General features: G+C 39.1%; 1 protein-coding gene across 2 annotated transcripts in view; it reads left to right on the top strand.

Moving 5' to 3' along the window:
* Positions 1 to 1454: 1454 nt before the first annotated feature.
* Zmym2 (zinc finger MYM-type containing 2) overlaps positions 1455 to 12915 on the top strand; it is an 80022-nt gene continuing 68561 nt past the window's right edge. For both annotated transcript variants that reach the window (XM_078015709.1, XM_078015708.1), the window contains exons 1-3: positions 1455 to 1610; positions 2424 to 2492; positions 12265 to 12311. The gene's annotated coding sequence lies outside the window, so the exon portion shown is untranslated. The remainder of the gene's footprint in view (positions 1611 to 2423; positions 2493 to 12264; positions 12312 to 12915) is intronic.

The raw sequence follows: 12915 nt of genomic DNA, 5'->3' as shown, positions 1-12915 counted from the left end.
TCCACCGAAGACGTAGGTGTAGACAAGGAACAAAAGATAAGATCCTCGAGCTGGACCACCCTCCCGGGGCACACGGCGCCGTCTGAACCCAGCAGGGCTCCACGGGCCTCAGTGATGATGCGGGTGATAGAGTGGGGCCTCCATCAACCATTGAGGACCAGGAGATGGTGGAGGTGTGGGAGGGCCAACGCCTGGGCTGCCGCGCCGACGATGGCGACGGCGACGCTGAAAGACGCCCCGCGACAGTTTGGTCCTTCTGGCGGGCAGAAGCCCCGATCCGGGGAGCCCGCAACTCCCTCCATCTTGGCTGATGGAAGTGGGCAGCGGCATCCGGGTCTACCCCGGGTCGCGCTGCCCACCATGGCCCCGCGGACTCGCACTATGAAATCGGGAGCCATTCCCTCCGCCGAACTAGAGTCCAGTCGGGGCTGCTCGGGGACAAGTTTCCCAGTCCCACGGGGTTTGGTTCTGAATGGGTCCCAAGTTCCCCCAGCAGTTCCAACAAAATGGAGGACGTCGTCTCCTCCTGCTGCAGCCATGACGGGAGGTGGGGGGACTGTTCCCCACGGGGGCGAGGCGAGGGTGGAGGCGCCGCCACGGCCCTCAAAGGGCCCAGGTACCCAGTTCAGCCGCGTTCCCGACCTCCCCCTCTCCTCGCTCGAGTGCCCCCCGGCCTCTCCCCTCGCGGGTGCCTTCCAGGGACTGGACAGGGTGGACGTTGGGGCATCGAGGCCGCGTCTCTCCTCGGGCGGATTCGTTGGGAGCCGCGGCGACGGCCTGGACGCCCAGGCCCGGGCCCGAGCGAGGGCAGGCAGCCCCACTTCAGTCGCTCCTGCTATCCCGTTCCCGAGAGCCGGGGACCCGAGCGGAGCCGGGGCCGGTTCGGCGGGCAAGACAACCTGGGCTCCTGACCCTGGCGGACCTGGTGGGTGGGGGCGGGGAGGGGCGGGGGCAGCTAGGGGAGGGGACGCGGCCGAAGCCGAAGACCCGCGGAGGGGGGAGTGGAACGGCAGAGCCGGAGGTGTGGCCCGAGACTGACGGACAGTCGCATGGACCACCCCACCAAGGGGGGGTCCTGAAGGAAAGCAGGTGTAGCCTATGGATGTGCCCGAAGGGCTCTGGCCCGCCTCCGCCTTCAGCCAATAAGCATGCGGAGGGCGGGGCCTCCCGGGGCTCGGCCGCACCGCCGCCTCCGCCTCCTCCTCCTGCTCACCAGCGCTAAAGCCGGGACTGGACCGAGTGGAGTTGTGCGTGTCGCCGAAGGGGGGTGGGCCGGGGGAGGGGAGGTTCGTTCCGCGGAGCCGCAGCCAGAACCGGGTGAGGCTTATCCCCGCTGTCTTTGCAGTCCAGGGCCGCTGAGTGTGGGGGTGGCTGGGAGCAGTGCAGCCTCCGGAGGAGGAGGCGGAGGCGGAGGCGACTGGGGAGGCGGAGATGGGTGAGGGCAGCCTCCGGAGCCTCCCACCGACCCGGGCTTAATACCCCACGGCGCGGCCGCCGTCGCCGCTGCGGCGTCGGGGCCTCGGGGGCTGCTCCGGGCCGCGCTCATGTCACAGGCGTCTTTGCGTGCGGCCCGAGGGCTGCCGGAGTGCGGGCGCGGCCGGGCGGGCCGGGTGAGGTGGCCGCCAGGGGCGGGGGTCGCTCGGGGCCGCCGGGGCGGGGGCCGGGGCGGCGGGCCTCCGGGAGGTCCAGGGGTATTTTCTTTTCTTTCCTGCGGGGGGGACGGGGGGAGGGGCGCTCGGGCCGGCCGGCTCTCCCGCTCTCCAGATTGCGTTTCCACCTTGTCCGTCCGAGCCGGGGTCCCCAAGTTTTTCGGGGCGAGGGTTCCTGCTTATGCCCCGCCAGGTTCCTTCTTTTGCTCTTCTGTTCCCCGTGGCTGCGCTGCGCGGCTCTGGCTCCTCACGTATTGTTTGGCTGGGTCTCTAATGGCGGACGGGGAGGCAGCGCTGCCGGTCGCCGACTGCAGGGGGGGGCAAACCTCGGGCCCAGGGCAACTGCTTGGGGCAAGCATGGGCGTTATCCACCCAGCGGTGACGTGAGCCCCTCCTTACCTCCAAATTAGTGTCGAGATTGACGGGGATGACGCTAGGTGGGCAAATTTAGGAGGGAATACAAATCCCTTGCTGGCGTCGGGGCAATGTTTGCCCTTCCCCCCCTTCCTTCCCAGTAGCATGCTTGATGCCCTTAGGCCCCCTCCTTTCCAGATTTTGCTTCTCACCTGGGTTTTGGCCCCATATACATATTTTTAGTTATTTTGCTCCACTTGGTAAGAGGGGGCTGTTGTGCCCGGGTTTTGGGTAATAATAGAAGGGCCAAACCTCCTTGACCTCGCATTCCCTTCCTCTGGAAGAAAAGCCTTGGTGCTCCCACCAGGTTAGCTGATCTTGATCAATTTTTCTTTTTTCTTCTTCTTTTTTTAATCCCAGGACCAGAAATTGCCTTCAACCCTGTTTGGTGCATCTTTGGCAGAAAGTGAGAAAGAAAACACCCTGATTGTGAGTCCTTTGCCCCTAATGTGTTGCTCTTTATGGAGGACATTGTCAGGTTGTAGGGGTTCAGTTTGGAACTTGGCCCTCCAGGTTGTTTTGAGGGGAGGAACTTTCCCTTGGGTGGAAGCTGCCCTCGGGGCGAACCCCGGGTAATGGTTGGTGAGGCAGCTGGGAGTGGGCGCTGCTGTTTCCACCGCTGCAGACATCGCTCCTGCTGCTGCAATACCAACCTCAGCAACCAGACGACGGGCTTCTGCAGCTGCTCACGTTACCGGGGAGGAGGGGTGGTGCTAAGGAGGGCATATTTCTGGTGCCCTCTAGAGTTCCAAAGTGGGAATTAACGGTATTTCCTTTTAAATGCTATGCATACAACCATTTTTAACATTTTTTTTCTTTCACATTGGATAATTGATTAAAGGATTGGAAGCATAGAGAGAACCATTTACCTTTTTGTCTCATCAAAACCACAAATTTTTGACTTTTATGGCTCTAGAGTTGCTCTATCTTTTTTTTCTGTGGCTTTGCTTAGCAAAGTGATGACGTCCACTCCTCTAGAATCTACTCTTACCTCACCACCTAGAATGCTGACCAGACCAGTGCTCTAGTTACTCTTAGTCTACCACCTCCAGTGTTGATTAGTCCTCACTTAAAAGTCTTATTGAATGTGTAACCTGGGAATTATATTAAAGGCCTATAATTTGAGGTTTTTAAGGCAATCTTGTTATGACAGGACGGTGAAATAAAAATAACCAAACATATCCTTTAGTCAATTGAAAATAGTTATAAAATATCAGTGAAATCAACACTGTGGACACATTGTATCTCTTGATGTCTTGAGTCCATTAACAGTTGATATTGTAACTTATAGACTCTGTTAGAGGTGGGTCATAAGTGTCAGATCTTCTGCTTAAATATTAAGACCAAAGGGAGTAAAAAATAATGGAGGTAAGGATTTTCTGAATATGGATTGTGAAGGATGATACCCTTCTAATTCTAGGCACAGTGTTAAGACATTTTCATGGAATATTTTCCTTAATCTTTAGCGAGTAGTCTGCAGGGAAATAAAGATATAATGCAAATAGCATTAATTGAGCCCATATATGTCAGTCCAATTCTCATTTTTTAAAAAAAGTTTACTGTGAAAACTTGTAATTTAATCCTCACAACTCAGTGATGTAATATTGTTTTTATTCCAAATTTGCAGAGGAGGAAACAGACATGTGAAGATAACCCAGTTAGTAGTATTTGGTAAGGCAAGGGTTTATACTTAAGCAGTTTGATTACAGAGATTAAGTTCAGCAGTTATGCAGTACAGTTTAAAAAGACATAGTATGCTCATTTTGTAAATTCAGATTTCAAGAGAGTGAAAAATATTCAAGATTAGTCTTCCCAATTCATGGTCTTTTCTTCCTTACGTGTGTAAACAAATACAGAAGTATTTGTATCTTGTTGAGTACCCTTTTTTAAAATTAAGAGAATCATAGCTATGAATTAGCTTTAAAAAATGTTTTCATTAGTACATTGTAGTTATACATAATATTGAGTTGCATTTTGACATATTCATATATATTCCATTTCAGTCCCCAATACTTACTCTTTCCCTTCCTGCTTATCTTCTCTTCTCCTTTCTCTACTCTACTGGTCTTCCTTCTACTTATTTTATCAATTAGCTTTTTATACTCCCTTATTTCAAAACTAACAGGGTGAATTTGGATCAGAATTTATGTTTTTCAAAGTGTACAATTTATAGTCCATATTGTCTCCTGAATACTGTAACTTGAATGAATGTAATTTTTAAGTTTTAAGCTCTTTAGCCATTAGATCATTCAAATATGATGGATCGAGGAGCAGGTTTTTCAGATAGATGGGTGGTGCTTATTACTGTATAATTTTACAAAAAATTTCCATTTCTACAATTTTTATCATGATGTTAATAGGGGGAACTTGATAATTAGTTATGTTTGATAGTCATTTGGAGATGACTGACACAGAAAGCATACAGATCAGGATTTTCTTTGATGCTAAAACAAATGAATGCTAATGAAAACAATGATTTTTTTAAAAAATAATACCAAAATGTGGTTCTTGTTTTGTTTAATGATATAGCTCAGAATTTAAAAAGTCTATTTAAAAACAGCAACTAATGGTGCTATAATGTGTTAGACATTAATAAGATGAAGGTAACCTGACAAATTTTGATTAACCTTGCCTATATAAGTTTATGTTCTACTAATATTTATTGAGTACTCAATGTGAATTAGATGCTTTTGTATATAGTTTCAAAGTGTTTTTTTTTTTTTTTTTGTGGGGGAGTGCCTGGATTAAACTCAGGGGCACTCAATCACTGAGCCATGTCCCCACCCCTATTTTGTATTTTATTTAGAGACAGGGTCTTACTAAGTTACTTAGTATTTTGCTTTTGCCGAGGCTGACTTTGAACTTGTTATCCTCGTGTGCCTCAGCCACTGGAATTATAGGCATGTGCCACCATACCCAGCTCAAAGTATTTTAATAGTTAAAATACTTTATAGTTTTGTGACATTTTTCCTTAGTACTTACTCTTCTCTCCCCCACCACTTACCCTTTGAAATAGTTGGGAGAAAGATAAAGTGGCCCCTTTCACATTTTCTGTTTTTACATAATCTCATGGGCTGTATTTTTAATCTAAAAAAAGTAGGGGACAGCCCTGAATCACTCAGGTATTCCACAAAAGCTGACTTTTTAACATTTTAGATTTGGTTGGCTATGGAACTTGTCATACTGTCTTTGTATAACAGTATTTATATGTTTATTTTATTGTATTCTGCTCTTGTTTGAGGTACAAAAGTGCACAAACAATGTTATTGTGACAAACTCAATCTTTGCCTTTAATCAGATGTATTACTGTGATGGAAAGAATATGTATAAAATTCTGTAACTTGTCAAAAGGTGTGGAAGTTTTATATATTCTCTCTCTAGCATTAAAATCTGTCCTCATTTCACTTGACAGTGTTATTAACATATGCCTTATTATGTTAAATGACATTTATTATAAGGCAGCCGCCTTATAATGGCGGGCATATTCAGCTTCCTGTGTTTAGGGAATGCAAAGAGGGCCCAAACTAAAGTGGTTTCTCCATTGGATTCTCCAACTGTATTTTTTGTAGAATATCTCAAGTTAGAAAGCAGATTGCTTGGACTTTGCATTTTCTTTGCTTTCATTTTTTTTTTTTTTTTTAAATGCAGTTGGTTAATTTTCTGACAGGGATAGACCTGTCAGAGCATAGAATATAGATGTAGAATTGATTGAATAGGACTTTTACTCAAATCTAAGTGTTCTTATGCAGAACTCTAATATGTAAGACTTTAAAACTTGTCACTGAGAAAAATTTCTATACGGTAAATGCAGAAATTTGAACTATAGAGCTATGGGTAACAATTGCAGTTTATTTTTATATTTTATTTTGGTTGTGTACCAGTCCCCAAATTCTGTTTTACATGGTTGTAGTTCCAAATTTTTATTTGCAAACTTTTTACGATAACTCACTTTGTAATTTTAGTTTTTTGTTTTTTTAAAATTTTTTTTTAATTCACTAAAATAGGAGAAGATCTTCAGGGGCACCAAATACTTGGTAACATGATGAATTAGTCTTCATAATTAAGGTGTGTTAAAATTTGGATTACCATGCATTTGAATATATTGTTTTATTCTAAAATATATCAAATTTTTAATGGAGTTTAATACAATACTTACAGCATTTCTGAAATTGCAGAATATTTGTAAATTATTGAAAAAACTACTTTAGAGTTGCGGTAGTGATTAGTTATCAAAATCACAGGACTAGATTGGGATTTGTCCTTTTTTTTTCTGTTTTGTTTTTAATGGGAAGAATTATGGTGTTTAATTTGAAAAAGTGCATGACTGTTGGTATTTTTACTGATTTGATCAATGTTCTCTAAATATTAATGTTTGCTCTTTCAAGAAATGACTTAGGAAGAAACTTTGGATATTAGGAGAAATAGGTAATGAATATTTATTTAATAGGTCTTTGTTTTTTTTAAATGCATATTTATGTTTCATAGTACAGGTTATCTTGTTTTTATGCTTGAAACAGTACTAAATTATTGTCGAGAGTTTGGATCATCTTCTTTAATATCATTTGGCTACCAAGCACCAGGTTCTTTTTTATTTGTCCACAGGGTTTTAGATTTTTTTTTCTCCTTAGTGAATTTGAAGATTGGATTTGTTTTTGTGAATTAATAAGTTAGTCTGAGGGGTTTGAAAAGATTTTATCATTAATCCATTTTGCCCCATTGTCCTGTATATATGCCGCACACAAAAACCTGTAAGAATTTATAAGACACCTATAAAATTGCTCAACTTCTTTTAATAGGTGTCTTATATATAAAATGATGCAACATAATGGATTAAATTATTGAATATTTAAATTTGTTGATTTTAAAAGCAATGTTAAATTGAAAAAAAAGTCACACTAAATTGTAAGTTTTAAGATGAATTTACTAATAATAGAATTAATTGTTACAACTTCAAATTATAGAAGTTGGGAAAGTCTGTTGTAATTACTTTCCAACTAGTTATTTTCTAACCATACATTTAGGTTGGATAAGAAAAATAAGTAGCTAATTTAAGTAAAATTGTGATACACAGAGCTTAAAGATAGAATACTCTTTAACTTGCAATTATAATAAAATGTGACAAACTCTTCAGTCTTTGGTTTATGGAAATGCACATGTGTATGACTTTTGCTTATAGTCACCCCAAACTTTGATTGAAATAGTGTAAGAATTTGGAGGTAAATTTTGGTTTAATTTAAAAACATTAAAAAAGATACTGGGATAGTTTTATATTCATTTGCTTCAAAGAGGCATGTCTTTTGCCTACTAAGAGCAGTGTTCCTTGCAGTGTTTAGCTGGGCCAGATGGTTCAGAGTAATAATCAAAGTTTTATTGAAATCACTTATTTAACAAGTTGGGTATTAGAGCACCTATATGTTAAATAGTCATAAAAGTTGTATTCTGTTAATAGTAAGCTAGCAGTTTCTTTGATTCTTCGCTTCTAGAGTCTGTCATCTAGATTTCTGATGCTATGCTCTAGGACCCTAGTTTGTAATTTCGAAGTTTTTGGCTAAGCTTAATGATTATCAGATTGGTAACTGTGTTTTTAGTTCTGTAGGACTTATAAGTAAAGGCTTGAATGGATATTATTTTAATTAAATTATTTTAATTGTTTCTAGTCCCAAAATGATTCAGATTGAATTTCTCTGATCTGAAAATCTGAAATCCAAAATGCTCCAAAATGTGAAACTTTTTGAGCCCAGAGATGATGCTACTACAAGTGGAAAATTCCATATCCGACCTCCTGCAATAGGTTGAAGTCAAAACATAGGTGTGCTAAAAATATTGTGTAAAGTTACACACAGGGTGTGTTTATAAAGGTGTATATGAAATGAATGAATTTTATGTTTAGATTTAGGTCTCATTCCCAAGTTATCTCATTATGTATATGCAAACATTAAATAATCCAAAGTCTAAAACACTTCAGGTCTCAAACATTTCAGATAAAGGCTATTCATATTAGATCTCAATTCTTATATGTTCATGATTTAGTGTTTGATTTAAAAAAAATTAAAAAAAATGTTGTAGATACACACGGTACCTTTATTTATTTATTTCTATGTGGTGCTGAGGATTGAACCCAGTGCCTCACATGTGCTAGGCAAGTGCTCTACCACTGAGCTATAACCCCAGCCCCAGTGTTTGATTTTGATGTAATGAAAAATTTGCCATTTTAAAAATTTACATAATTTCATTACTATAAAATATCTAATTTTAGCTTAGTACCTTTGATTGTATGAATATTGTTGCACTTTGTTTTTTAACTTGTTTGTTTTAATATATAGTCCAGTTAACAAACAAGTATTAACTATTGCCTATGAAGTTATTCTACCCTGTGTCTCCAGACAGTTTTGCATTTCTTATAGAAGAAAAGCTCTGCTTGGTTAGTTTATCCCCCATGAAACAAACTCCTGATTTTTTAATTCTATGATCTGTTTATTAGTATATCACATTTTTCATCTCAAATGGTTTACCTAGCTGTTTTCATCTTGTTTTTCTTCTGGACTTCAAGTTTCATTTACCTTTCTCTTTCATAACTTCCTTACCATTTAAAAAAAAGAACACAGGTATAATAGCATCAACATTTTTTTTTTTTTTTTGTGGTGGGGATATTGGGGATTTGAACTCAGGGGCACTTGACCATTGAACCACATCTCCAACCCTATTTTGTATTTTGTTTGGAGACAGGGTCTCACTGAGTTGCTTAGCGCCTTGCTGTTGCTGAGGCTGACTTTGAACTCAAGACCCTCCTTCCTCTGTCTTCCTGTTTGCTGGGATTATAGGCTTGTGCAACTGCTCCTGGTGCTTAGCATCTAAATTCTTAAATCTGATTATGCTGTGCTTTTAGAAAGAGAATATTTGTGAATTTCAGTAAATTTTGTGAGTCTATGAGATCATGGGATGACAATAGGATTCTAGAGACATGTTCCCTTTCATGTGGAAAGGGAACTAGTGAGGCCTAAGAAGATTGGAAGGCTAACAACTTTTACAACTTTTTTTTTTTGTAGTTTTTCTGCCTAAAAAAGAAATCTTTTTTTTTTTTTTTAAAACAAAAACAAAACAAAACACCTGAATATTGCCTAAGAGATTTGTAGCATGACTTGTTTGGAGTTAGACAGATTCAAGATAAAATATGCCCTGCTTATGAAGGGGTTTTGGGGTGATGGGAGTGTTCTGAACTGGATTGAGGTGATGGGCCCATAAGTGTATATATACTAAAATTTATCAAAGTTCTTTCTCTCTCTCTTTAATTTTTTTAGTTGTAGTTGGACACAATACCTTTATTTTATTTATTTAGTTTTATGTGGTGCTGAGGATCAAATTCAGTGTCTGTCACATGCTAGGCGAGTGAGAGCTCTACCGCTGAACTACACCCCCTGCCCCACAAAGTCTCTTAAATAAAATTTACTCAATGTAAAGTATGCCTCAATAAAACTATTAAAAAGCGATTTTACTCTTAACACCAGTTGGTAATTTTAGGCAAGTCATTAACCTCTGAGCTTCAGTTGACTCATTTGGATAAATGAATAGAGTAATGCCTTTTTTCCTGAGATTGCTGAGGTAAGGATAAAAATAGTATGGGGAGCTAGGGATGTAGCTCAGTGAGTGGTACGGTGCTTGCCTTGCGTTGTGTCCCCAGAACTGGAAAACAAAGTAGTAGGTGACGAATCAATAATAGATACTCAATTAATAGCGGCTACAATTAACCAAATATCATGAATTTGTTGCCACCATTGATGCAGTAAATTTACAGTATCTCTGATGCAGTAAATTTACAGTGTCTCTATTGGTAGTTCTAGAATGATTTACATCTTCTCCAACTTCCCTCTGCTTGCTCCTTTATTAATCTGAATGTATGGTTAAGTGCTTTGTCCTTCAAAATTTCTGCATCCTTTTCAAACTTAGATCATCCTCTTCCTTTTTAAAAAATTTCTTCTTTAGGGCTAGGGATATATAGCTCAGTTGGTAGAGTGCTTGGCTAGAATGCACAAGGCCTTTGGTTCAGTCCCCAGCACCAAATAAACAACAACAAAAATTTCTTTTCCCCATACTATTTGAAAGAAATCTATTCTCAGATTTTCGCTGTCAGCACTATACCAAATCTACTCTTTTGAAGTCATTAGTGCTAGATCTTTAGTTATTGCATTTTGGTCTTAATTCTATAACATTTGAAATTTAATGTTTTAGATTTAACATTCAAATTTGAAGTTTAATGTTTAAATTCTTTTGACTTCTAGAACTTTGAATTTTAATGTAATCTCATACTTCTGACCATTCCCTTCACTTCATTATATTCTCAAATGTTGTAAATGTCCTTATTTCTTAGCTCTCTCCTCTTGAACTTTGTAATCCATTGTATTAGAAAACAAAGAATTTATTTACAACATAATTTCTTCCTATTCTTTCTTCTAGTCCAGATTAATTTTTCCTAAAGTCCTTTCTTATTACATTACTCATTTGGAAGAAGTTGAGGGATTTGTGTTGGCAAGTAAAACAAAATACATACAGCCTGAACTTTAAAACCATTAAAAAGAAGAAATTCTAGCTGGGTGTGCACGTCTATAATCCCAGCAGCTCAGGAGGCTGAGGCAGGAAGATCTCAAGTTCAAAGCCAGACTCAGCAAAAAGGGATCAGCAACAGAGTGAGACCCTGTCTTTGTAATTAAAAAATACAAAAAAGGACTGGGGATGTGGCTCAGTGGCCAAGTGCCCCTGAGTTCAATCCCTGGTACAAAAAAAAAAAAAAGAAATCTGGGCTGGTAACAAAGTTTAGTGGAAGAGTGCTTGCCTATCATTTGCAAGGCTCTGTATTCAATCAATAGCACCAAAAGAAAAAAAAGAGAACTCTGTTAGGAAGTGTGTTGGGGGTGGGGGGAGGTAGGTAGGCCCATTTTGGAGAGATAATCATGTAAATGAATGAAAGAGTATGAACAACAAAATGGGCCTGGGAATATGACTCTGGTGTGGAGTGCTTGCCTAGCATGCAGGAGGCCCTTGGCTCAATCCCTGACACTGCAAAAAAGCAACAAAAACCCCCAAACAATGAAGTATAACAAGCAGTATGCATAAATGAGCAATTATATCCACATAAAAAGGACAGTTCTTGATATTTTGGTTATAAAAATAAAACACTTTTAAAAATTCTGAAGTAGTAAAAGGAGTATATAACAGAAAATGTAAGTTCTCGCATAATCCCATTCTTCTTGAGACCTGTATTTAAGATTTTAAATATATTCTTTGGTGTTTTTCCATGTTCATTGTACTAATATTTTTCATATATACTGTCAACTATCAACATTTGATAACATATGACATGGTTTTTGCATTCGTGTAATCATTGCCTTCCCTTCATGTTACAAACATTTTCAACTGATGGTTTAATTTTAAAATGACCACTATGTTAGAGTAGCTCTCAAGTTTCAATTCTATTTGATTAGGAGATAATGTGGTTTAGTGAAAGAACGTGGACTTTAGGTACAAATTTGAGTTTGCCACTTGAGAGCTGTGTACCCTAGGAGATTTACTTTATTATAGAGAATAATTTATTCACTTGCATAATTGGATGATAATAATAATAATAATAATAATAATAATAATAATAATAATATAATTAGCACTTACAACATGTATTTCAAGGTAGTTGTAATGAGACTGGTATCAAGCATATCTTTTATAAATGGTAGTTGTTATTTGTCATGAAACTCTTGAAAAGTAAAACTCAAGGCATGAAGAAATTGAATAAAAGGGGTAAGTGAAAAATGACTTAACTGTCTGCTTCAAGTTCATTTTAAAGAGCTTTAAGTATTTACTGGATAATTAAACAAACTGCATTGAATTGTAAATAATAAGTAGGATTGTTTCTATACTGAAATTTGTTTATTAAAGGAAAAATTATTTTCTTTGGTTTAGTTTATATTCTTCTGTTTGTATTTCTTTGATTTTTAAAAGCAGTGAAATATCTGAAGAATGTGACTTGAGGAACAAATGCTGGCAAAAACTGTTTTAGTCTTATGAATCAGAGGCAATAGATTTTTACATAATAATCATCTGTATTGGAGAAGTAATTTGTGTTGAAGAAATAGATTTTTAGTATATAAAAGCCTAGCCTTTTTGAATCTGTGATCTCATTTGCTTATTGATGCAAGTATTGTTGTTTCCTTAGGTTAGATGAGGTCTTAATCATGGAACATTCGAAGTCACATAAAGAAGGTAAAGTTTTTTTTTTTTTTTTTTAAGCCCTCAACACCATCATGTTTAATTAAACATCAGGGAAAATTGTAATAAAAAAACAGAATATGGATTTGTAATACCAAATGATCTTAGGAATAAATAAATGTTTTGATGGTTTATTTCCAAATTAACAAGTTGAAATTACTTGTAGTTTGTAAACTATGTTTGGAGAGTTCAATGTGGATTTAATGTGTTGGATTGAGGGGAACAAATGGACAGGGTATAATAATAACCTTTTACCATGGATTAAGGTCATGTTACTAACTGCAATTATGTAGATTAATAGAGAAATAATAAAAAATCATGGCCAAAGACATAGGATACAGATATTTTTAATTTAGCTTATCTTTTAAGGAAATTATTCTAATTTCCTCTTTTATAATGGGAAAACTGAGGCTCTGGGGTGAAGTGCTTACCTTATAGCCAAGAGGAAGGAAAAGAGAGTTCAGTATGACTAAGGGAGGACTTAACTTTAAACCAAAACAACAACAATAAACTCTGAAAAACAAAGAACAATAAAAACTCTACCTTAAATGGTTGTTATCTCTTTTATGGAAAAAATAGTAATTTAGTAAATATTGGC

Source organism: Ictidomys tridecemlineatus, chromosome 6 (genome assembly GCF_052094955.1).
Source record: "Ictidomys tridecemlineatus isolate mIctTri1 chromosome 6, mIctTri1.hap1, whole genome shotgun sequence".
NCBI lineage: Eukaryota > Metazoa > Chordata > Mammalia > Rodentia > Sciuridae > Ictidomys > Ictidomys tridecemlineatus.
Note: the sequence above shows the minus strand (reverse complement) of the source record. Positions and strands in the feature narration are given on the sequence as shown.